The sequence below is a fragment of the Lissotriton vulgaris genome, chromosome 7, assembly GCF_964263255.1.
Source record: "Lissotriton vulgaris chromosome 7, aLisVul1.2, whole genome shotgun sequence".
NCBI classification, from domain to species: Eukaryota; Metazoa; Chordata; class Amphibia; order Caudata; family Salamandridae; genus Lissotriton; species Lissotriton vulgaris.
This window is the reverse complement of record NC_141695.1, coordinates 1,043,312,483-1,043,338,438: the sequence shown is the minus strand read 5'-3', so window position 1 is coordinate 1,043,338,438 and position 25,956 is coordinate 1,043,312,483. Positions and strand designations below refer to the sequence as shown.

At 45.2% G+C, this 25,956-nt stretch overlaps 1 protein-coding gene and 1 pseudogene across 2 annotated transcripts in view; one reads left to right on the top strand and one right to left on the bottom strand.

The window, feature by feature from the left end:
* Nucleotides 1-25,956, bottom strand: part of MYOT (myotilin) — an 801,437-nt gene that overhangs the window by 664,202 nt on the left and 111,279 nt on the right. The window lies entirely within an intron of this gene.
* On the top strand, nucleotides 21,946-22,830 carry LOC147702898 (peptidyl-prolyl cis-trans isomerase FKBP3 pseudogene; annotated as a pseudogene).

Sequence of the window (25,956 nt, the reverse complement as noted above, 5' to 3'; positions counted from 1 at the left end):
AGCTGTGAAAAAGTAGAAGGTCAGGTACAGAAATAAAGTCTGACAAAATTACTGTGACCAAGACAACAGTCTTCAATAAAGATAATCCCCAATTAATTAGAAAAGGGGGAACTGTGTGGCCAAACACTTTTGTATAATAATTAATCAGAAACAAGTCTATAGCATAGACTCCAATTGGCAATCTGTAAAATAGTAGACTGTATTTTTTTCACTTTACTTTTTTCTTTTCCTCGCAGCTTCATGATCTTTATTGAATACCATTGCCAGGACACTAATTGTGAGGTTCCGTGCCTGAAGTACTTTCCTCACGGATTGTTTCTACTTGTGATCCTCGGGGCTCCGAGGACCAGGATTTGATTTTCGCATATCTACGGATTGTATCGGCTGTCTATTGACTAGTTATTGGAGGTATGTATATTAGGAATATCTTGTCTCAGCTCTTCCCACTTTGGTTTTGGGCTAAGGTTTATTTACCTATGGAGGCTTAGTCTATCTTTTTCCTTTTTATTTTCCTTTTACTCTGTTTGGGGTTAACACCACTTTTTTGGTTGGATTTTCCGTTTAAATTTACTCACGAATCTTTCTTTACACAATTTCCTCATCTCATCTTCACCTCGCTCGAATGTATCAGGGCTCTATTCATTGTATTTAATTCATGTATCAGGCTTGCCCTGCGATATGAGATGTTCTCTAAAGATCACTAATGTATTTCAAATATTCACTATTAATTAATGTGTTTTGAGTACACTCCCTTCTTTGCATTAACATTCTATCATTCCATTTGGTGAATGTGTATTTATTTTAAGAAAACTCATATTTTGTTTAACTTCACAACCTTGAAAAAATCCTCAAAAATGACAAAATACATGTCAGCTGTTGTTCTAATTGAATTATACAAAGAATTGGAATAAAACAAATGGACTCTGTTTTTATAACCATGGGCCTGTCTAAGTGTGGGACTATTCACAATCTAATTGGTGGTGCTCCGGACATCCAATATATACTGATTTGCATATGGCTGGGTCCAAACTGGAATGGCGTGGCATGCAAAAAACACTATTCATTGAACCCAAATCTGCGACTGGGGGTGACTGTTTGATTGATTCAGCATTCCCACCATCATCTGTTCTTTTTGCATTTGAAGCCTTGTGCAGCAGCGGTGTGGCAACCCTGTATGCCAGGAGAGGGCTACCATGGATACTTTGCGATGTTGACCTGACTGAAGCCTGTGGACAGTGAGCAGTGGTGACCCATAGGCCAGAAGAAACAATAAGGACTGTGATTAATTCAACTCTGTTGAATGAGTGAGTATGCTGTGAGAGCACCGTCACCCAAGTGGGGCCAAGACCAGGATCGTCATAGCCATCGCTCCCATTGGGAGAGTGGCAAAACTTACTTCGCAGGAGTAGCCACAAGAAGAGGCGCAATAATAAGGGAATGAGCCTGTGCCCACCGAGTGCAGCGCTGAGTCCGTGTGTGACTGACTCACCTATCTTAGACAGAGCTGCTGTGAGTGCCTGCAGGCGGGGTGCACTCAAGGACTCCAAATGCTTCACTTAAGCCAAACCACGTTGACTTGATTTGGGCCTTACGCCCTTGGTAAATGTGCTGCTAAATCAAGTGCATATGCATTGGAACACCATTGCCTTTAAATCAGAGTCATAGTGGAATCTTGATACTTGGACTACTAGTGGGGCATACCCTGGATGTTACTAGTAATGAATGGGAAATAACCCCAATAGCTAACACAAGGTGTGAGTGGGACAGAGAATCAGCAGAGAGACCACAGAGCCCTGACCTCAGTTTGTGCGGCTAGCAGTAAAAACAAAATACTTCTCTTTTTTTCTAGAAGTGAGTATTGGTGGACAATGATTTATTGCTGCTGCTGCACGCATTTTGAGTTGTGAGCCCACGTTCACTAACTTGTATTCACAACTCCACCCCGAGGGAGCCTGACTGCCTACTTCTACCACTAAGAGTCAAGTGCAGAAGGCTTACTCGTCCAAGGTGCCGAGAATCCAGAGTACGCCGGTGTTGTAAAGTAATCCTGTATGCCATGTGCACCCTCATTTCTTTACTGACTTGTATTGCTGGTAATGCATTCTGACTGCCCCTGGGCTCTGTCTAACTAGATACAGGGCCAGTGCTATGTTGAAAACACAGTGAAAACACAAACATACATTAGGTTTCACTATGTGTTAGGTTACCCTTATGATTAGCATGACCTACCCTATAGGTCCGTAGAACATAATAGGATAGGGGAATTAAAAAAACCTATAAGTCCCTATTATATAATAGGGCATGGCAGTTTAGGGGCCAGCAGCTTTTTAGGAACGTGCATGTATGCACTGCTGAGAGCATGAGGTCATTTTAAAAGCAGCCCTGTGTTGCTGAACTGCTTTTAAATGTAAATTGTGTCCAAACTCTACTTTGGTGGTAGAGAGACTCAAAATGTGATAATCTATAATAATTTGGCATATAAGGTACCCCCAGGGGTGGTGGGTCATGTACTTATAAGGAGGGCCCTTATAAAAGAGGTATTATATGCAATGGGAATAGAGAAATTGCACATTTCACTCCCCCCATTTTGGTAAAGTGCTTCCCGAAACCAACTTTGATGCTAGGAGCACAGTCGAGTGAAGATCTACACTATTCTTGTATATTTAGGATCCCTAAAGTCTCCCCTATGTGTCCCAGGGGCAGGGAGTCATGTAAAAATAAACAGGGCCTTTATAAAATATGTTTTATATGCTCTGGTGTTGGAGAAATTGCATATTTCATTTCCCTCATTGTAGATCCCCAGCCACATAGGATAACATTGCAATAGTTTATGAACTCATAACTATAGCTAGGAATTAATGAGAAATATCATTCAAGGACTTAGAAGAATGGTATTGATAAATCCAATAATATGCTATTGTTGTCAGGATCCAAGGATCCAATCCTGTAATGGTCTATAAATCTCATGTGCCTAACTTGCTTATAACTGTGTCCTTGCTAACTTTTTGTTTTGCAGGTGCCAATGTTTATTGTCGACTCTTGTTTTCTCATTTGCCTATTGTTGGTATCAATGTTTGTTTCTTTTCTTTACTTTGCTGGAGGCCTTTTGGTCCTTAGCAGCATCTGTAGACCGGAATCAGGGGCTATAAATGGAGCCACGCCCTAGATTCCTTGCAGATTATTCTAGGGGATTTCTGTTGCTGAACGTTGTTTCCAGAGCTCCGGACCACTTCTGATTTCCCGGCGCCTCTCCTGTTCCCGGCTTGTTTCCTGACCCCTCCGCAGAAGATCCTGACCTTTGGGTTGAATCCTACTTCTGAGATCCGTTCGAAGAAATCTCAGGTAGGATCCAACCATTTCTCTAATGCCGATTCTTGGAAAGCCATGCTACCGCGTGTCTTGGTGCGGGCGGCCTTCATCTCTGACCTTCACTTTGCGTGTCTTGGTGCGGACCCGTTTTCAATCGCGCCTTCAATGTTCAGAAGTCTTTCGGCTGAAAGCTTCTTCTCTTCTTGAAATACCTTGTGTTACTCGCCTATTTACACGGCTTGACCTCATTTCCTGGGCAATAATAAACAACTCAGCTAAGTTGTATTTCACTTCTCGAATCCCTCAGAAAGTCTTGTTAATCGTCTGGGGGTTTTACTTCTGTACAGAATCTTTGGTGCATGAGGTTAATGCATTAGGAAATCTAGCTAAAACAATTGCTGTGTTTATTTCTTTTGATGTGTGCATGAGGTAAATGCATTTTGGGAATGTTGTTATAACAATTACTAAGAGTATTATCATTGATGTCAGTTGTGACAACTCTAGGTGTCACTTTACAGAAAGTATGTGAATGTTTTAAGAACTATTATAATTCAGAAGAATCTGTTTGCACTTTGATTTCTAGTGTTATACTGGATGTAAGCCTAGGTAAACTTTCTAAGTGATGTTTTTAACTTGAGTTATACTATTAAAAGCCAGTTCTTTCCTTTAGGTATCCGGAAGCCATTCTGTGAGAGCAGCAGGTGATTTTTGTAGCGACTAGCGCTCACGTGTTCCGGTTGTTATTTTTTCTCGTTCCAGATCTCCCTCCCCGCAGTACCCTCCCTTACCTCCCCTCGTCTAGCCACTTTGGCCTTCTGCTGAACTTATAGTGCAGAGCCGAAGCTGCTGGAAGGTGGGCTTTTGGGTACTGCTCCTGAGGAACAAAACCATTATGAACCAATTTTTGAAGGTTCTGACAATTGTTGAATTTATCCTAAAAATTACAGAAAAAGGTTATAAGACTTTCTTGTCTTTAAAGCAAAACTCAGCCTTCCTGTGGTCTCCCCTGATTGATCAGAGTTAACAGGATTAGCCTGGCTGCTGTGATGAAGTGATAAGTGGCTCACACAGTGGAGGCTATCTGGTAGAGAGAGCTATGCTAGAAAGGAATGCCAGAGCAGGGAGGATGGGTCGTAAAGCAATACCAGGCCCCATCTGGCCCAGCCCTCTGACCCAGCCAGATGGCAGGCTTCAGGCAGGAATTTGCAGATGGTAAGAAGAGGATAGGTATGTAAATAAGCCACGCTGGAAAGTTGGTTTAACTAGTTCTTGGTCCTCTACTGAGAATTCTGCCATACTGATTTTTGGAGGAATAGTAATTTCTGGGAGAAGATTATGCCTCACTTTGGAGGAAGTGGCCATGCTCGGGGGTGTTGACCTGTACCTCATTGAACAGGAGTGCTCTCCTGCTTGACCCCAGAGAACACTGAATAAATATGTGAGCTGTGCAGAGCCTCTCAGATCTGTTGCTTGAAACCAATGGAAGAAGAAGGCCTGCCAAGCTGGAAACTTGATTTGCAACATCAGGCCCTGCATCCTACTGACTGCGCCTGCTGCATTATCTGGAACTACAGCCCTTTGGATGTACCTTGCTTCAGGAGGAATAAAGAGTGGACCCCCTGCAAGGTACAGGTTAACCAAGATCAACTGGACCATCCCCACCAAGAATCCCCAGCCTGGAGTGCATCCAGTGGAGTTCTAAAGGATTTGTCCAAATGGATTGTGGGAACATAAGTCCTAAACTTTCAAGGACCATCTTGGAGATTCCAGACACTTGGACTGCAGTTTGGACACTCTGGACCCCCATGAGGCACTTCAGGAAGAAGTTCCAGATGTTTGGAGCAACTTTGGAAAAAAGCTCTATAAGGGGGCCGACTCAACGGCGAGAGCCATGCCGGGGACCTTCAGCTGCAAGCCGGCCTGCCCTGCTGGTTCGTCCTGTCATCTGTTATATGTACTTTGTGGGTTCTGTAGTACTGCCGCAGGACTTGTCTGCTTCCACTTTTCTGCTTTCTACTTAGGGACTCTTTTTTTATACAGCATCTCTCCCAAGCTTCTTCAGGTGTGTGTTTAGCTTTGGCGCCATATTTTTGTGCATCTTAGCACCCTCCTTCCCAGTTATTGCTGGCATCCTTCATACACCCCCCTCCATTTGTTCCACCCCATCCTGGCTTCTATCCACCCTGCTTTCATGTTCTTCCAGTCCTCGCAAATTGTTACTCCTTCAGCGTTCTTTTAAACTGCTTATTCTCATTTCCCACAACCCTACCTTTTTAATTTGGCTTTCTTCCTCGGACTTTGAATAAAGACCCCTTTTACTGAGAAAAAAAATTAGTTCTAGTGTGCCACATGACCCAGAAATAGACACACGTAGACCGTAATTTATGCTTATGCTAGAATGAAGCAGACACAACAAAACAGAGAAGCGGTCCAGACCACAGCCTCCAGCACAGAGTAGTAGGCAGTGGCGGTTTCTGCCTGTGGGCGTCGGGGCTCCGCCCCGTTGCCAAAAGTGCTAGATCATATTTTATTTATTTTAAAAAAATATACCTTTTTTTCCTTTTAAATATTAAAATAATTTAGTCTCCAATCTCCGTGACCATTAGCGAATACAGCTAGGCACTGTCTGCCCGAGCAGCCCCAATCACTGATACTGCCGCCGTGACTAGACGCAGGCATGTCAAGTGACGTGACTGACCCCTTGCGGGCGCAAAGAAGCTTAAGTATTTTCCGGCTGAGAACCTCACAGCCCTGAAGGCTGTGATGTCATCAGCTCGGCAAAGACCTAGCTTCAGGGCCCAGTCTCCACCCCCAGATGGCGTGGAGGTGAAGTTAGCCCCGGGCGTTTTAAATCCAAGCCCGGGATCGCTACCCCTCCACGTCAATCAAAGAGTGGAGACTGTCACCCCACCCTTTCCCAACTCATTACAGGGCGTGGTGAGACCCACCCTGTGACGAATTGGGAAAGGGGTGTGACAGGCGGGAAGCAGAGGATTCGAGTCTGGCAGAAGAGCAAATGCATTGGCCCAAGGGTCAGTGTGGAGTTCAAAGTAATGAAGACTCGGGATGTATTTAACTATCTTTATTGACGGAGCGCCGGGGAAACACAATAAGCATGGGCGAATTTTGCGAATCTCGCGTTCGCGAATTTTGCGGATTTGCGAACTCGCAATCCGCAAAATCCGCGAATTCTCGCGAATTTGCGGATTTTTTTTTTGTGTGTTTGCGCGGGTTTCTGCCAGTTCGCGAGGGTTTTGTACAATTTCGCAAATTGCGAACTTACCTGTCGGGTCGCAAGTTTTGCGAACTTGTTGTTTCTACGTGTCCAGCCTGTTTGGGACACTCTTCTTCATCACTGCCACTCTCTGTCACCACTGCCACTCTCTGACTACTCATGCCACCCTCTGGCCCACCCATGCCACCCTCTGTTTCATCACAGCACCCTCTGGTTGTCCAGTCAGTGTACATTATTGTGGCAACGCAAGCACACCTTCCCTGCCTCAAGTGACCTGAATTAATTTGGGGCTGATTAATGTGTCACAGAATATTTTTTTAGCTGGCACCTGCTTCCTTAGTGCTTCCTGATTAGTGATCTTTTGCACTTGCTAAGTGCTTTCATTGTTTCAAAATTAGTTACAACACCTGCCCTGCCCCAACTGACAATAATGAATTAGGGGCTGATTAATGGATTTGAACTTCCAGCCTGGCTCCTGCTTGTCTCCCTTAGCTGTAATTCAGGACCTTTGTGGCATATGTGTAACTATTCTGAGGTTCAGAGCAGGGTCACATAATAGTTGCAACTGGCAACTGAACTCTGGAGGGGCCCCTCAGGAAGCACTACAGGAAATGGCTACTAATGATGAGCCTGAACTTTTGAACCTGGTAAGTAGTTTCAGTTTTGCTAAGATCGTATTTCTGCAATTTTGCACTTATTCGCGGGGCGCAAAGTTGTACTGGGAAGCCGCGAACTCACGCGAACAGTGCGAGCAAAATCCGCTGCTCGCGGATTTGCGGGAGATTCGCGAATCTCGCGGATTGCGAATTTACCGAAAATCCGCAAAATCCGCGAGCGAAACGGATTTTCCGCCCATACTTAAAACACAACCGCTTACACTGGAACGGTCGGCGCCAATGCCCTAAGATGGCCGCCTTCCGGTTCCGCTGTTCCCCTTCCTGTTCCGCCTAGACACTAGTGCGCTAATGCAAAAGCATTACCACATATCTCCCCCCTTTAACCATTGCAATTCAACAATAAAGTTCTTACTTCCAGTCCATGTTAAAGTCCTTAAATCTTTCTGGCGTCTTCACCTCTCTCTCAGCTCTGGTTCTCACCTTCGTCATTCTCTCATTACATTCCTGTTCCCTTCTTGCTGCTTGCTCTACCTCTCTTTCACCTTCTTTGTTTATCACCTCCTCGCTCCTCTCTTCATTGCATCTAATCCTCTGCTCTCCTCTCTCTTCTGCTCCATCTTCGCCCTCTTCTACTTTCTGCATACTTTCTTCTACGTCCTCACTTCTCCTCCTGCTACTTCCTTCTTCTCCATCTTCCACGACATTCTCTGATCCTTCTTCCACTTCGCTTTCCCATTTGATGATCTTGCTGCATTTGGCCATCCTGTCTTGTGACCATACCTTTCTGTCGCTAAGTAAGGCCGATCGGGCATACGGCTCTAGAACTTGTAAAGGTGGTGAGAACTTGCTTTCGCCTTTCTTCTTGAGGACCGCTAGTTTGACTCTTACCCAGTCCCCTTTTTCTAGTTCCGTTCTCTTCACATTATGATTCCTGTTGAAGTGTGTCGTGTAGATCTCTTGTGCTCTCTCCAGGTTTCTCTTCACCACTGCTGGAGACCACTTGCTCTGTACCACCAGCTTCCTCCACGCTTGGTTATCCTTGGTGAATGCTTCTCTCCCTCTCAAGACCTTAAAGGGGCTGTATCCGGTACTTCCTGGTGTGATCCTGTATGCCCAAATCATTCTCTCCAGTTCCTTCTCCCAGTCTAAACCATCGTTGATGGCCGCTTGGATGGTTCCCATGATCACGCGGTTGAACCGCTCCACTTGGCCGTTTCCTGAGGGATGATATATTGGCGGGTGTTTCACCTCGATGCCATTTCTCTCTGTGAAGGCCACCCATTTTGCCGAAGTGAATTGAGGTCCATTGTCGCTGATGATGACCTTCGGGATTCCTTCTCTTATGAAGGTGGATTGTAGGAAGTTCACCACTGCTTCCGTGTCCATGACTTCCCTTACCTGAATTTCAGGCCATTTGGAGAATTTGTCTACTAGGGCCACTACGTACTTCTGTGTCCCTGCTCTATTTAGGACAGGTCCCAAGATGTCCACCAATAGTATTTCCCAGGGCCCATCTGGTATTGGGAATTTTCCCAGAGGGGGTCTGATTAGGCTTTGCGACTTGTCCGCCCTGGCGCAGGACTCGCACTGCCTCACATGTCTCTCGACCTGCATGTCGATGGCCGGCCACCAGTAGGCTTGTCTGGCTAGGGCCTTGGTTTTGGTGATGCCCTGATGCCCTTCGTGCAGTACAGCCATTAGGTGTTCCAATATGCCTTGGGGTGGTACCACTTTGTCCCCTCTTAACAGGAAGATGGGATTCTCGGCCAACGATAGTTCCTCTCTCACTTCCCAATATCTTCGGAGTTCCTCCTTTAGGTGTCTCTTCTCTGGCCACCCATGGATGACGTATCCCTTGATAGCCTCTAGATTCTCATCCTCCTTGTATGCTTCCTCCCACTCTTGCATGCTTATCACCCTTTCCGCTTCTTGGATCGTGGCAACAACATAACCTTCCCACTTCTGTTCTTCGTGGTCATTCGCATCTTCCATTGCTGCCGCTCTTCTGAGAAAATCAGCCACCTTGTTCTGTGGTCCAGGGATGTGTTCCACGTCATACACGAAGTCCAAAAGGCGAAGTGTCATCTTTGTTATTCTGGGTGTGGCGTGTGCATGGTCACTCGAAGTTAACACTCTGACCAAAGGCTTATGGTCCGTCTTTACTAGGAACTTTGCTCCCCACAGGTATTGGCGGAATCGCTCCATAGCCCACACGACGGCCAGCATCTCCTTCTCGACCACGCTAAACTTTTCTTCGTTGGTGGCTAGTGATCTGGAGGCGAAGCTGACAGTTTGCATTTCACCCGTCTCTGACCGCTGCATTAAGACTGCCCCTAAGCCCCGGTCACTGGCGTCCGTCGTGAGTATGGACTCAGCACTGGGATCGAATTCTTTAAGGGGAATGGTGGCACTCATCTCTTTCTTCAGTGACTCGAACTCCGCTCGTTCCTCCTGACCCCATAAGAATTTGTTCTTCTCCTTGAGCAGCTGACGTAAGTGGTGCGTCTTGGATGCAAAGTGAGGCACGAACTTACTATAGTACTCGGCCATCCCCAAGAATGACCGAACATCTTCCTTCTTGCTCGTGGTGGGAGCATCTTGAATAGCCTTCATGTTTGCAGTTTTGGGTTTGATCCCTTCTTCACTCACTTCGTGGCCCAGGTACGTGACTGATTTTACTCCCAATTTGCACTTCAACCATTCCGCTGTCAACCCGTTGTCCTGCAGGATCTTGAGTACCTTATGAAGCTTTTCATTGTGGTCGTGCATGGACTTTCCCATCACCAAGATATCATCTTGAAAGAACTGGACATCGTCCACGCCTTTCAGCAGCTTGTGCATCATCTTCTGGAAAACCGCGGCCGCAGACGCTAGGCCGAACGGCATCCTCACGAATTCATAACAACCGAACGGGGTGATGAATGACGTGAGGTGGGTGCACGAGGGGTGCAACTTTACTTGGTGATAGGCCGATGATAGGTCCACTGTTGAGAACCACTTGATGTTCTTGGTCTTTGACAGCATTTCGTTGATTCGTGGTAGGGGAAACTTGTCGATGATTATATTGTTATTTAACTCTCTCAGGTCCACGCACAGCCGGACTTTGCCATTTGGTTTCTGAGCCACCACTAACGGGGAAAGCCACTCTGCACTTTCTATGGCTCTGATGACCCCTTCCTTTTCGAGTCTGTCCAGTTCCTGTTGTACCGCTTCCCTGCTCCGGAATGGGATATTTCTCATTTTGTGCACCACCGGAGTTGCTCCTTCTTTCAACTTGATAAGGTGCTTGTATCTGATTAGCTCCCCTATTGGGCCATTGAATACTCTTGGGTACGCTCGTTTCCACGAGTCGATGTCATCTCTTCTGTCCATGTCCATAAGGAGGATTTTCTCGATTCCTCCCGGGTTGAGTTGAATCCCTAAGGCACCCTGGTCTCTCCAACTCAACACCGATGGGCCTTTCTCTGCTATGTATAGTTTGCATATGGCTTGGCGGCCTCTGAATTCAAATGATAGAGGACAATACCCCAACATAGGGATTTTCTGTCCCGTGTATGTGACGGGACGCAAGTCCATGGGGTGTAGGTTCTCACCGTGCATTGACACGAACTTGTCCTCCCACACCTTCCTTTGAATTATGGAAATCGGAGCACCGCTGTCCGCTATCATTTCCAATGGTATTCCCCCAATGTGCATGTCCAAACGGGGCTTGTCGATTCCTGACCCATCCATTTCCAGTACCTGGACGTCTATGTACAGTATTTCTTCCAGTTCTTCTGTCTCCTCTGATTTAGTGGTTTCGCCTTGCTGTTCATGGTCCACATATTTGACTGCAGTTCCTTTCGGTGGCACACTTTTTCGTAGTGGCCAAATATTCCGCAATATGAACATTTCGCCCGGAACGCTGGGCACACTTTATCGTTTCCCAGATGCGTAGCACTACCGCACCTGTAGCAGCTCTGACGTCCTCCTTTGATCGCCCTTTGATTTGTCGAATTGTTGGATTTTGGGCGTCTGCTGTCCTGGTTTCTCTGGGGCTCTCCTGGCTTGGGACGCTCTCCTCTTACATGTGTCGATATCTTGCACACGGTCTGCGTGCTACCCGTTTCCTTTTTGGCGGCCTGGGCGCAGCGTTTGGATAGCTCGACCTTCTTTACCATCGCCCAAATTTCCTTGAGGGGGGCATCTCCATTCACCCATAGCTTCTCCTGGACATGGGTGCTCGATGTATGCATGATGATCTGGTCCCTGATTAGGTCATCATGTAGTGTCCCAAACTTGCATGTGAGCGCCAGTTTTTGCAGGGCAACCACGTATTCATCTACAGTCTCAGTACTCTTTTGTTTCCTTTGGAAGAAATTATAACGGTCAATGGCAACACACACCACCGGCCTGAAATGTGCGTCTAGGTCGGCGATGGCGTGGCTGAATACATCGTTGTCCGCAGCATCTCTTTCTACTTTTACGACGGTGTCGTAGACTCTGATCCCCTCCGGGCCTAAGTTGTGTAGCAAGATTTTTTTTCTTCTCTTGCTTGAATATGGCGCCCCTGCCTCCTCCTCCAAGGCGTCGAGGTAGTTGAGGAAATATCTCTTCCAGTCCTCCCATAGCCTCTCTGGCTCCCCTGGATTGGTTAGGAAAGGCACGAGTTGTGTGAGGGACGACGAGGGAACCGCCATCTTGTCCGCTCTACGTCTGGTGGGCTGGATGGGGAAAGTTCTCCCGGGAGGGCTACCTGGCGCGTTTTGCTCAGCCGGGTCCCTTGCCTCACGGTCACTGTCACTGTCTTCCGTCCGTAGAGCATGGTCGGGAGCAGGACTTGTATGTGAGTCTTCCACTCCCTCTTCCTGTGTGCCTGCTCCTCCTCCTGGGCGAGCGTTGGATGACTCCCCTCTCCCCTCACCCAGTTCCGCCAGCTTGCCAGGCCAGGTCTCTCCTCACCGAGGCCGGTGCTCCCCTCTGCCCTCGGCCTGCTTCCCCGCTGCTCGGGCACTATCGCTATGCTCGCAGGCGTGGGGCTGATGAGCCTGTGACTGGGATTGATGGCCTCGTGATGCGCGGTGGCTGGGGTGCCTGCAGGCCTACCTCCACCGTCTACTTCCTCTATGCTCCGCAGACTGGGGTGTGCTGTGTACTGCTCGTTGTGGCCCTCTGCCACGCTCCGTCGATTTCTCCAACTGTCGAGTGCGCCGGTCCGATAGAAAATGCAGCCTCATAAGGATCGGCTCAACCAGCGCGGCACGCTGTTCGGGGGTCGGCGTCACGCCTGAAGCCTCGTCGCCATTGTGGAGTTCAAAGTAATGAAGACTCGTGATGTATTTAACTATCTTTATTGACGGAGCGCCGGGGAAACACAACCGCTTACACTGGAACGGTCGGCGCCAATGCCCTAAAATGGCCGCCTTCCGGTTCCGCTGTTCCCCTTCCTGTTCCGCCTAGCGGAACACTAGAGCGCTAATGCAAAAGCATTACCACAGTCAGGAGTTTGTCTGGGGGCCTGTGCACGGCAGAGGAGCTGAGCACCAAGACGGCAAGGCAGCAGGTACGTTTTATTTTATTTTTTTCATGGACGCTGTCGGTGAGGGGGAGGTAGGGGTTGCATACACTGTGTAAGAGTGACCGGGCTTGTGCAACGTGATCCTGCAGTGGTAAACTAAAATTGTTGGAGGCTTTTTAAAAGATCGCATGTTCCCCTCCATAGTTATTCACACTGCTCTGAATTGTTCGGTCACTGAGTTTATGATCGTCTCGATTCATTGGTGTATTGTTTTGGAGGGAGGCTCGATTCATTGGTGTATTGTTTCGGAGGGAGGAAAGTATGCATTTTCAGTTTGTTAAGAATTTCCTTCCATGTATATAAACGCAATCCCCCTACTTTAAGTGTGAAATTTCCAGTTTTGGTGAACACGTATAACTTTTTGCTTCTGCCTCGCAAAATACCACTCAGTGTAACGGAAGTCGATTTACAAACAAACGCACACATATCCTGCCAGGGTGAGATTTTAAACCATAAGTTCTGCAGCATGAACATAAAGTGTTACACATGGATTTGGAACCGGGGGCGTCTTGGAAGCAAAGGCAAGTGTGTTAATAACTCACACTACCCAACCGAGAGTGAAAGGTGCAAGGAAACAACAACAAGAACACATGTGGGAGCCAGAGGAATTTTTCACGTTTCCGTGCACAGTCGGCCTTTTATATAAACATTTGAAACAACAAGTATACTCTGCAGCCACTCGTAACTTTCCTCCTAAATGTCACTCTAAAAACGATGTATAAAAATGCAGTAAATTATTCCCTACTAAAACACTGATGCTCATAATATACTACAAGTACAATGAATCCCTGTGACTAAAATATTCACGGCCATATCTCCTATGCATGCAGATGACAGGAAAACTACTTCTGGAGATTAACTCTCACCATGACGCTTCTGGGGTGCACACTCTCGGAGCTCACTATTTCACAAGTACGATATCGGGGCAGAGACTTGTTCTGTTAACGCCTCATCAGTTTAAAATTCCACCAGCCGCCACTGGTAGTAGGGGTGGCACTGCTGGGTCTCCTGGAGGTGCTGCAGGGGCACGGGAGGCTCGAAGGAATGAGCAAGGTAACAGAGTGGCTGCAATGTCTTCGGTTCATTAAATGAGAAGCAGGCTTTAAAGGGTTTAGCTTGTGCGTGACTATTTGTAACAGGATGGGGTGAACGAAGTCAAAAGACATGACAAATGCATATATACTGTGTACATTTATTAAGAAACGCACAGACTCCTCAGAGAATCCTGACTTCTGTTTTATGATATGGATATTTGAATTTCCTGAATTGTTGGGATCTTCGGGTTCGAATATTGTGTGGCTTCGATATGCACACTTTCCCACAAATAAGCAGGGCCATCAACATAATTGAGACTCATTTACCTTTCCGAGCAAATTCTGATTCAAAATCAAACTACTGTTTGCAAACATGGGATTAAAAGGAGTCCACCTATTGCTTATCCTTCTAGTTATTGCCTGTGCAATTAGTACCTAGAGATGGGCGAGCCACTGAAAGCTCGAACCTGAAGCCTGTCTCCCCTCGAGGTGCTGTTGGAACCTGGAGCCCAGCTTTTAATATGGCTTCTGCCTGTACCATCGCTCATCTACCTTCATGCACAAAGAGGTAAAACAAAGCACTAATATTTGAGTTACAAAGGAGGCAAAAATAGACATCTGTGTAGTGGCTGGTTTGTACAAAGTGAAACCAGAAAACTTACATTAAACACGGATTCCAAGCTTAACCAAATTGAGTGATTGTAGGCAGAGATTTTATTTTATGGCTCCGCTTTTTTCTTCACTATAAAAAATGAAAGCACTTTCAAAATCCTGTGTTACATATATAAGCTGTACAAAAAATTATTGTGTTTGATTTAAGACTATAATGTCCCATTATCTACAAGAATCTCAGCCACATACAGGGTCCAAGTGACAACTATTTTGCCTCGTAGTTCACTAATGGTGCTTTCTCCTTGGTGGGGGCGGGGGCAGAAAGGTTCTCAGTATATGCTTAAAAACTATCACTTTTAATAAGTACTTCTCAGTGCCCTGCTTTAATGGACAAATTAATGTTGAAGGTTCCACATGTGAAAGAAAGCCACTTTTTTAACTGTGATTTGAATTAATCATATTTTATCTGATGTTTGTTGTATGACTTACAAGGCAAACTTTTTCAAGGCTCAGTTAGCACAGTTTCTCAAAGAGACACGCCAGACCCATAGCTCAGTTTTGGCTCAGCTCGCCCTTTTAATTTGCTGGGTCGCTCACTTCTGCTTGCACCATATACAATATGGCATAAATAGATACAGGCAAACTGCATAACTCCTGTTTGAGCATTCCCAAAATGTGTGTGGAGGGGGCATGGGCAATTATCACAGCATACTCATTTTGAGGTTTGAAACGCGCACACACATATACAGTGCCTACTAGATTAACACCACGGCCCAGGATATCGTCATTTACCTGGTGTGCAATTTGCAGATCAAATTATGGGCCACTTGTATTAAAGGCCCTAAATGTCCAGGTCTCTTTGGTTAGTACGTGCACAATAACCCAACTGTTTCAACCTCTCTGGCAATGGTGGTATCTCAGGACTGCAGTTAAACATAATTTGGGTCTGCTGGCACTCAACTCACTTATTGACTTGATGGGCACATTTTTTACCTTACTTATATTTACATCTTTGAACCAATGATGGCCAGAAATTATTTCTCAATAGATAACTATGTAGCGGATATCTCAGCTGAAATTGTAAACACAGACCACAAGGCATGCCTCTGCATGTTCTGGAAAGCTCACTGGATGTAGGGAGGTGAAACAAGGCTTCCCCCCACAACAACAGAGCTCCCCACCCAGTGGCACTCTGTCTCCATGGCCTCTGTCGGATGTAGGCTGTGTCCAGCAGGTCTGGCTCTCCCCCTGCGCCACTAGTGGGGCAGGATCACCTGCTTGGCTACCATCCACTTAGAAGGCGGACTCAGAGGAACTTAACAGGGCAGTGTGCCACCTCCTCATGTAATTCCCCCTTATTGCAGGTTACCCAGGGATTGGGAGAGAGCAATAAGACCGCAATCACTGAGATGCTTAATAATTCCCACCTAGCTGATGAACTGTAGTGGCAACTCCATTTGCCGTGACCATCTACGTAAGTCTCCAACATCACTTGCTGACAGCAGCCAATCCATCAGAAACCTGAGGGCCTAAAGGACAATTACTGGGCCTTGAGCAAAAGTGAACAAAAAGATGCCCCATCAGGAAGAAATGATGCCTGTATCTGGGTATGAAAAATGGGTGCCTCACAGCTGACGAGGACAGCCCCACTTCTACTCCCAAATCTGTCCACATAATTCTACAGCACACCATGCCACATAATTAACTACACAAATCCACTCCACACCACACAATTCCACAACTAACTTATCCAACCCACATAATTCCACTACACACCACATACATACATTCCAGAAAACATAGTAAAAGACATTGCCATTTACAATGCTAATAGCTCTACCTCAAAGAAAATGCGAGACCTATTGTATTTCCAATGCTTGTTTGTCACTATATCCCCCTTTCTCTTTTTTAACTTGATTGACTGTTCTCTCTTTTTTGGTTCATTCTTATTATCGTGTTTTTCAAGTTAGCATGGGAAGACTCAAGAAGTAATTTATGTCTTAATTAGAGCTTTCTAGTTATGGTAAAGACACAAAGCATGCGTGGCAGCTGTTCTTGCTGAAGCTGTTGTAACACAATTATAGAACGGAAAAGAAAGCCAGCAGTGAAAGTCATTTATGAAAACATCTATTATTTTCTCAGGGTTGTATGTTTTCCTTTACTGTAGGCAGCAGTTTTCCTGTTGTTGTATTGTCGTGCGTCAGTTCATTGACACTTAATCAGAGAAAGGGCCAAAAGCAAACGAAAACTGAATATAATGGGTCGCAGGTGCCAAATGGAAATGTATTTTGCTTTTACATTAATTTTAGCAACTTTGCCCACAGAATAATAGAACACTGGATACAACAGGCGGCTGACAACATGACATATCAACCACAAACAACAGAAATCTGCCAACGAGTGCGCACAAAAAAGTAAACCTACACTGTAAATACAAAATCAATAGGTATTTGCAATACAATAGGTCATGCATTACCGAAAGTTTATAAATTGTAATTTTTTTTGTCAAGAAATATCCCAGCAGAAACATAAATAATAAAATGAAATCCACAAAGCAAGAAAAAATTGCAGTACCACAGGCTGTTACTAGGTGTCCCTGTGGGGTTGTAAATGGAACTCTCTATTAGCCACGTAAGCTACTGCATCTGTAATGCAATTATAAAGAGAAAGATTTCAGCTGAGCATACATGGGCGTCCGCAGACATTTTTCCAAGGGGGGGCAAAATGTTAACGTCCTCACCATCCTCCGACATGATGTGTGCCAGGTGGGGCACAAGAAACGCTGGGGCGCAGAACTAGGATAGACTCAATTAAATGCCAGGAAACCAGGACATGTGACTGACCCTGCCACAGGCCAACAAACACCACCTGTAGGGCAAACGTTAAATTTTCTGACAAGGTGCTTTACCTCTGTCTGCTAGATGTGCAGACTTCTGGGTCCTCGATCCAACACCAATCAAGGCTGTCTTCCGCATAATTAGATTTTTATCAGAATACTTTAAAACAGCCTATGATTAAAGCACCAGATTAAATATACTGTATGTACAGTGTATGTTAGGGATTATTTGTAAACAAAACAGGTGATGGACAGAATGTGGATCAATGTCACACATTCACCCCAGTCCAAAGATCTGGGCCCAAATCCATCGTTTTTTTGCACTCCACACCACCCTGGGTTAGACAATGGCGATATGCAAATCAGCTCTGACCCTGTGCCCCATGGGAACAGTCCAGTCCGAACTACAAAAGCCATGTCCTTCCCAGTACGGAATCAAGCATCCGAGGACCGGGCCGGTTTCGAGGTAACACCTCTCATCAGCCCGGCTAGCTTGACTCCAGTGGTGTGGAGTGCCTGGGACCCACGTCTGAGCATCCCCAGCGCACTTATGGCAGCAATTGCAAACAAAACAGGTGATGGACAGAATGTGGATCAATGTCACACATTCACCCCAGTCCAAAGATCTGGGCCCAAATCCATTGTTTTTTTGCACTCCACACCACCCTGGGTTAGACAATGGCGATATGCAAATCAGCTCTGACCCTGTGCCCCATGGGAACAGTCCAGTCCGAACTACAAAAGCCATGTCCTTCCCAGTACGGAATCAAGCATCCGAGGACCGGACCGGTTTCGAGGTAACACCTCTCATCAGCCCGGCTAGCTTGACTCCAGTGGTGTGGAGTGCCTGGGACCCACGTCTGAGCATTCCCAGCGCACTTATGGCGGCAATTGCAAACAAAACAGGTGATGGACAGAATGTGGATCAAAGTCACACATTCACCCCAGTCCAAAGATCTGGGCCCAAATCCATCGTTTTTTTGCACTCCACACCACCCTGGGTTAGACAATGGCGATATGCAAATCAGCTCTGACCCTGTGCCCCATGGGAACAGTCCAGTCCGAACTACAAAAGCCATGTCCTTCCCAGTACGGAATCAAGCATCCGAGGACCGGACCGGTTTCGAGGTAACACCTCTCATCAGCCCGGCTAGCTTGACTCCAGTGGTGTGGAGTGCCTGGGACCCACGTCTGAGCATCCCCAGCGCACTTATGGCGGCAATTGCAAACAAAACAGGTGATGGACAGAATGTGGATCAATGTCACACATTCACCCCGGTCCAAAGATTAGGGCCCAAATCCATCGTTTTTTTGCACTCCACACCACCCAGGGTTAGACAATGGCGATATGCAAATCAGCTCTGACCCTGTGCCCCATGGGAACAGTCCAGTCCGAACTACAAAAGCCATGTCCTTCCCAGTACGGAATCAAGCATCCGAGGACCGGACCGGTTTCGAGGTAACACCTCTCATCAGCCCGGCTAGCTTGACTCCAGTGGTGTGGAGTGCCTGGGACCCACGTCTGAGCATCCCCAGCGCACTTATGGCGGCAATTGCAAACAAAACAGGTGATGGACAGAATGTGGATCAATGTCACACATTCACCCCAGTCCAAAGATCTGGGCCCAAATCCATCGTTTTTTTGCACTGCACACCACCCTGGGTTAGACAATGGCGATATGCAAATCAGCTCTGACCCTGTGCCCCATGGGAACAGTCCAGTCCGAACTACAAAAGCCATGTCCTTCCCAGTACGGAATCAAGCATCCGAGGACCGGACCGGTTTCGAGGTAACACCTCTCATCAGCCCGGCTAGCTTGACTCCAGTGGTGTGGAGTGCCTGGGACCCACGTCTGAGCATCCCCAGCGCACTTATGGCGGCAATTGCAAACAAAACAGGTGATGGACAGAATGTGGATCAATGTCACACATTCACCCCAGTCCAAAGATCTGGGCCCAAATCCATCGTTTTTTTGCACTCCACACCACCCTGGGTTAGACAATGGCGATATGCAAATCAGCTCTGACCCTGTACAAAAGCCACTGGAGTCAAGCTAGCCGGGCTGATGAGAGGTGTTACCTCGAAACCGGTCCGGTCCTCGGATGCTTGATTCCGTTCTGGGAAGGACATGGCTTTTGTAGTTCGGACTGGACTGTTCCCATGGGGCAACAGGGTCAGAGCTGATTTGCATATCGCCATTGTCTAACCCAGGGTGGTGTGGAGTGCAAAAAAACTATGGATTTGAGCCCAGATATTTTGACTGGGGGAATGTGTGACATTGATCCACATTCGGTCCATCACTTGTTGTTTTTGCAATTGCCGCACTAAGTGCGCTGGGGATGCCCAGACGTGGGTCCCAGGCACTCCACACCACTTGGAGTCAAGCTAGCCGGGCTGATGAGAGGTGTTACCTCCAAACCGGTCCGGTCCTCGGATGCTTGATTCCGTTCTGGGAAGGACATGGCTTTTGTAGTTCGGACTGGACTGTTCCCATGGGGCAACAGGGTCAGAGCTGATTTGCATATCGCCATTGTCTAACCCAGGGTGGTGTGGAGTGCAAAAAAACGATGGATTTGGGCCCAGATCTTTTGACTGGGAGAATGTGTGACATTGATCCACATTCGGTCCATCACTTGTTGTTTTTTTAGGGATTATTTGTAGCACACATATTTACCAATATTGGCTTCTTGGTGCTAGAATTCATGATAACTTTTATCCAAAGTTAAAGCCCAACGTCAAAGTTAGTAATAAATAATGCAGCAATCACACACGCTAGTGATTTGCCAGTGGGTGCTCCCTTTACTAGAATTCCACGGGCATTGCTAAATTTTACACACATTCAATTAATTTATACAAAATAAAATGTTTAGGTCTAAATGTTAGCTATATTTTTGAAAATAAACTTAGAGTCCTTCTACGTGTGTAGTCAATGTCAAACTGACAACGTGCGCATGTTTAGGGATACAATAATGGCCAGCTCCCTTATGCGGAAGCCCGGCACCGTAAATGTGTGGCACATGCGGCGCCCGCAGCTGCGCCACATCTCAGGTCCAGGAATGCTGAGTCTTACACAGTGGTAGAAGTGGGGGGAAAAAAGTAGGGGAACAGTGGGCGGAGAATCAAAGGGGGGGAATAACCCAAGGATTGTATCTGTGGGTGGAGCCAAAGTTGTGGCTAGAATGCGCAGACATCCCAATTTTTAGTATTTGTTTGGCATTTCACTGCCCAGTTTAATCAACCAATGGATACACAAGATTATTTAAGGTTATAATGAGTTATTGACATTAAAATATATTCAAAAAGTGGGATATGCTTCTAATCACAGACTGTACCAAATATGATAAAATGTGGAAACAAGCCATTTGTCTCCGAGCCATGGAGTTTCTGTCATCAGTACTTCTCCCTTTTTCCACAACAGCAGTTCAAACATGAATGGCAAAATATCCTAGTTTGCAAATGTTTTCTCTAAAATTACGGCTCTGCCATATTTGCCTCATAATGCAAGATCTGCTGCATGATCTGACCATTTAAACTAATAAATTGTTTGTAGCTCAAACATATCAAAAGTTAATATAAAATGCGACTTGTGTTGCTGCGGAGTGGATGGCCTACTGTAAAGTTGACTGGTCACCTTTTTCACTGCTGTGTTTGTATGTTACACTGGTACTAATAAGGCAAAATCTTTCCAGAGACTGTTAGCATGTGTACACACGTCAAAATAATAAAATACCTGAAAATATACTGCATTACGCTGCAGCCTTTTTTTTAATGCATAATTTAGTCAACACTACGGCATAATGTTGTCATCCTTTGCTGCATAATTAATATCAGTGGCCCCACAGCAGGCAGCACATGTTAAAAGTGCTTGTGAATGAAGCAGGGAGACTGTGAAGTTTGTGAACTTAGTTTGGTGTGCGTGTAAATCCTGCATTGCCAATCCCTGGTGAGCTGCAGCTACTGCTGCTGAAACAAGGCCAATGGAGGTACCTATGGGTGAGGCAGACTAGCCTCAAGGGCAGGGCCAGCCATAGCACCTGGTGGTGTCCTGTGCATTAATGTTTGTTAGTGCCCCCCAATGACCACCTACGCAATGGATTCCCTCACTACCACCCTTTAACTGTGCCAACCAAGTCTCCATAGCCACTGTCTCTCAGATGCATTTAATTTGATTTACAGCACCACTCATACCAGAGAGACATCACTGTATAGAAAATGTTACATAAGACTAAGGACTACAAGGTGTAGGAGTCACATGACAACCATACTAATAGCCTGTATAGTTTTATAGTGATTGGTCTGGAGAAACACAATTCCCGGAATTTAAAACGTAATACCATGGTTGGGGGTTCTCCTTAATAATCAGTATTGATTTCTGTCCAAATTAGGATAATCAAAGACTGGGGGAAAAAACATAACACTCCAATTTATACCTTGCAGTTTGTATGCAGCTCTTTGATGACAGCTAATAGCTCACTGTTCTATGTTAGGATTTTAATTTATAACCTGCTAGTAACAAAAGGATCTCTCTGACAAAAGCAATAGCCCACTGACCTATTTACATTATGTGAACTTTGTGATCTGCATGGCACATGTTCTTTGCAGCCGGTACATTAACACTCTGAGCTACCTTTCCATGAGTCAAAACTTCTACTAGACAAAATTTTGATCTCTCTCTAGGAAGAACATTAATCACCAGTCATCATGACATTTTTATTGTTGCCGAAAATTGCTGGAGGCCAGCCAGATGGCAGCAACCGAACCGCAGCGAGAGTGGAGCGAGGAGCAGCTGAAAAAATGACGACCTGCCCAAGAAGGACATCATTAAGTTCCTACAGGATCACGGCTCAGAATCGTTTCTTGCAGAGCATAAGTTACTGGGGAACATAAAAAGTGTTGCCAAGACTGCAAAGAAGGACCAATTAATTCCAGCGTACAACGAGCTGTTTCAAAATAAGCGCTTTAAAGGGATTGACACTATAGTTAGAGTGCCTGAGAAAGTTAAGAATGTGAAGTTAGAAGAAGATGCCCCACCAAAGCCTGAAGAGATCGTTTACGAGGGTCCACCAAAGTACAGAAAATCCATTCTGAAAAAGGGAGATAGAGTTAAATTTCCAAAAAAAGGAGACACTGTACATTGCTGGTATACAGGATCATTGGAGAATGGGACTGAATTTGATACAAATATTTCAACAAGTTTGAAAAAGAAGAAAGTGGGTAAACCTTTGAGTATCAAAGTTGGATTAGGAAAAGTTATCAGAGGGTGGGATGAAGCCCTTCTAACAATGAGCAAAGGTGAAAAGGCTTACATGGAAATCGAATCTGAAAGGGCTTATGGCAAGAAAGGACAGCCAGATGCTAAAATACCACCTAATGCAAAATTAATTTTTGAAGTGGAGTTGGTGGATATCGAGTAAGTGTTACCTGTGCGATTCTTTGGTGAACCAGAAGATTGAAGCTTCAAGACTGCAACATCGGCTATTTTCACTGCAGCGAATATACTTGATTTTATCTTGTTGTAAATACAGCGAATGAAAAGCTTGTACATTCAGTTTGTGTTCTACATTCTTGTAGGACATTTAGTGATAATCCAATTTTACGCAAACGTTATACCTATATCTTTTCATGGTAAACCGTGTCTGTCAATTTAATTGCAGATAAATAAAACTATCTATTTGCTGGAGGCCAGTAAGGAGGCAGCAAGCGTTTTTAAAACCATAATATACTTGCAAACATGCTGCCTCCACCTAAAGTCAGCACCCGGTGTGGTCACATTGGTTGCACCTCCCTAGAGCTGGCCCTTCTCAAGGGTCCTGTGACCTCAGTGACTGTTGTTCTAGGGTGTGCTGCTTCATAGGCCTGCCCGCAAGACTCAAGGTGAACATCTTCATTGATAGTGGTGGACATGCCTTGAAGGTTACCCTACACTTGTAATGCTAGGATCCACCTGCTGGTGCGAAGACACCAGGACTTCTAAGGTGTTGCGAAGCCTTCTAAGGTCTAGCATGTGATTGTGCTCTTGCAGGAGAGTGGTCCGGTGGGCTGGTTATTAAGGCTGAACCTGGTTCCCAGTTCCAAATTCAGCAGCTCTGACCATAGTGCCACATCCTCTCCCCCACTGAACACCATTCTGCCCCACTGATAAAAACTCCCACTATTTTCAACTACAATCCAATTGTTGCCCGCTATAAACACCTGGATGCGTCTCAATTTAAATTACGCACTAGACAAGAGCAATATGCGGCCTACAAAAAAAAAGTAACAACATCCTGGAAAATGCAAACACTTATAGGGAATGCAAAATGTAGCAAACCATGGGAAATGTAAGCAGTAACAACATGGTTACCTTAATGCTTTTACACTCACTATTTAGAAATCAGTGAGTGCTTTTGCCTGAAAAGTTAAGGACACGACTACAGGGTCCTGAATTGGCCTATTTCAATGGCCATTGCTTATATCCTTACAAAATGTAAGCAGTATGGTAAAAAGACCACATCCCTGGACGCGGAGCCGCAGCACACATTTTGTTTTCCAATCCACACATTGCAGTACCTCCAGGATTGGTGCACTAGTTCCAAGTCCAAGGAAAACAAAGACAAGAAAACAAAGACAAGAAAACAAAAATAGCGCTTCACTGGCAAACTCTGTAAAAGTGACGCTATTGTGTTTCAGTGTGAATAAAATCAGTTTGGCCAGTTTGCTACCACTCTGTCTTACTTTATTTAGTTATTTATCTATTTTTCATATGTATAGCCTTTTATACCCAATGCTGCACTTTGGAATTAAAATGTCAGAAAAATATGACATTTCCAGCAAAAGCGTCTTTCTTTTTTGGATCCATTTCACAGGGAAGCAAATATAAGAAAGGAGAGGAAAGAGAGTGAGAACCCTGTCTTGAAGTCACAGATTTCATGGGCGTCCGCAGGGGGGCAAGGAGGGTCTCTCCAGGGGGGGCAAGCGCCCCTCCTTGCCCCCCCTGCGGACGCCCATGTGAGCATATGCTTCCATTTGTTTTATTGGAAGTGAGATTTTTGTTAGCTTGAGTTTTGAAAATGCACCAATGTTGTTTAACAGTCCAATTTTAAAACTCAAGGTAACAAAAATCTCACTTTCAGTAAAAAAACAAATAGAAACCTGTGCTCAGCTGCAATCTCTCTCTTTATAATTGTATTAAGGTGCAGTACCGTATATAGCTAATAGGGGTTCTCTTACAACTCCATAGGGACACCTAGTAACAGTCTATATATGTACCCTTGCCTTTTTTCGTGGATTTTCTTTAATTTTTTATGCTACTGCTGGGATGTTTGTTGACAAAAAATCAAAATCAGACACATTAATATTTTGAATGGTAATAGCTCAAACTTTTCAGTAATGCAAGGCCTATTGCATTGCAAATGCTTCTTTAGTCAGTCAGATAACCCAAGTACAAGTCCTCAATTTCGGATTGCCCATTCATGCTAATTGCTGAAATGCAGTAAAGAAATGAACAAAGCAACAAACTATCCCCCTTCCAGCCTTAACCACTACAGAAGCAAAAACAATTACTGAGGTAAATAAAAAAATTCTCCCACAAAATGCCTCTTTTCGCTGGTCTAAAAGGCTTGTAAACTTTTACAGAATCTTCCAAGAGACTGCAATAAATTTTTCTGAAGACGGCATTGCCGTAACAATTATTTCGAAATACCTTTCTGTGAAGAGCCAATTCAAGGCCAAATAAGAATAGAACAAGCCATGTTTCAAAAAACATATATATATTAGATGGATGCGGTTTGGTGCAGGGGTCTTCAACAGAGGTCGATAGAGGCTAGATTCATGTCAAATTTTGATTATATACACCTCAGCTAATTTTAAATACCAGAAATAGAAACATGTGTTACATACATAGAGATCAGCTATTCTGAAAATGTGTTATGGGCTGGATTCTCCTTTGCTAGTCCATTGAAGCTTGTGGCTGTATATTAAAATCCAAACAAAAAACAGGAGCACCAAGGGGTAAATAATCAGGTCACCCCCCACTCAACAATCTATTTCAATAAGGCCTGACCTACTCAGAACAGTATCTCATATTTCCAATGACCAGGGGTATTAATTCCCTTTACAAGGCAGTAAATTATTACTTGCCTGTATATCCTACTGTTCATACTTTCTATCCAATCTTGTCATGTACCACAGCTTCCAACAAGCCAAAAACAAAATTATTATCTCACCAAAAAATGTGTGAAAAGAATGGAAAGTACCTCACGGTAAAAACACCACGGGGGGCTGCTAACATATATTAACCAGTATGCCCACGCTTATCATCCTCTGTAACTTTCCAAGAGGAAGAAAAAGATGAAAGTAAAGAGATTCCTCTGGGCTGGGAAATCTATGAAAAGATGAGTGAAAAAAGAAAGATGACACAGTCAATGAAAAACATCACTGCGTGCCTACCACGTCCCACACACAACACAAAAGAGGAGATGCAATCCTCAATTAAAAAGAGGTATCGCTTACTTGCGACAGGAATTTATTCAATGCAGTAAGTGTCATCACTTAAAAACGGCATCTAATTGGCCATTCATCACCATCTGGGCCAAAATGTTTAGTTGCCTACTATTATTCCGGCAACTTCATCAGGTCAAGTGTGGGACCATGTAACACATTGCTTGTTGGTCACTCAAACCTGCGGTCACATGAAATAAAGGAATACATAAAAACGACTGTGAAGCGAATTTCAACAAAAACACAACTCGATCTCTCAACAACGTATTTAGATAAG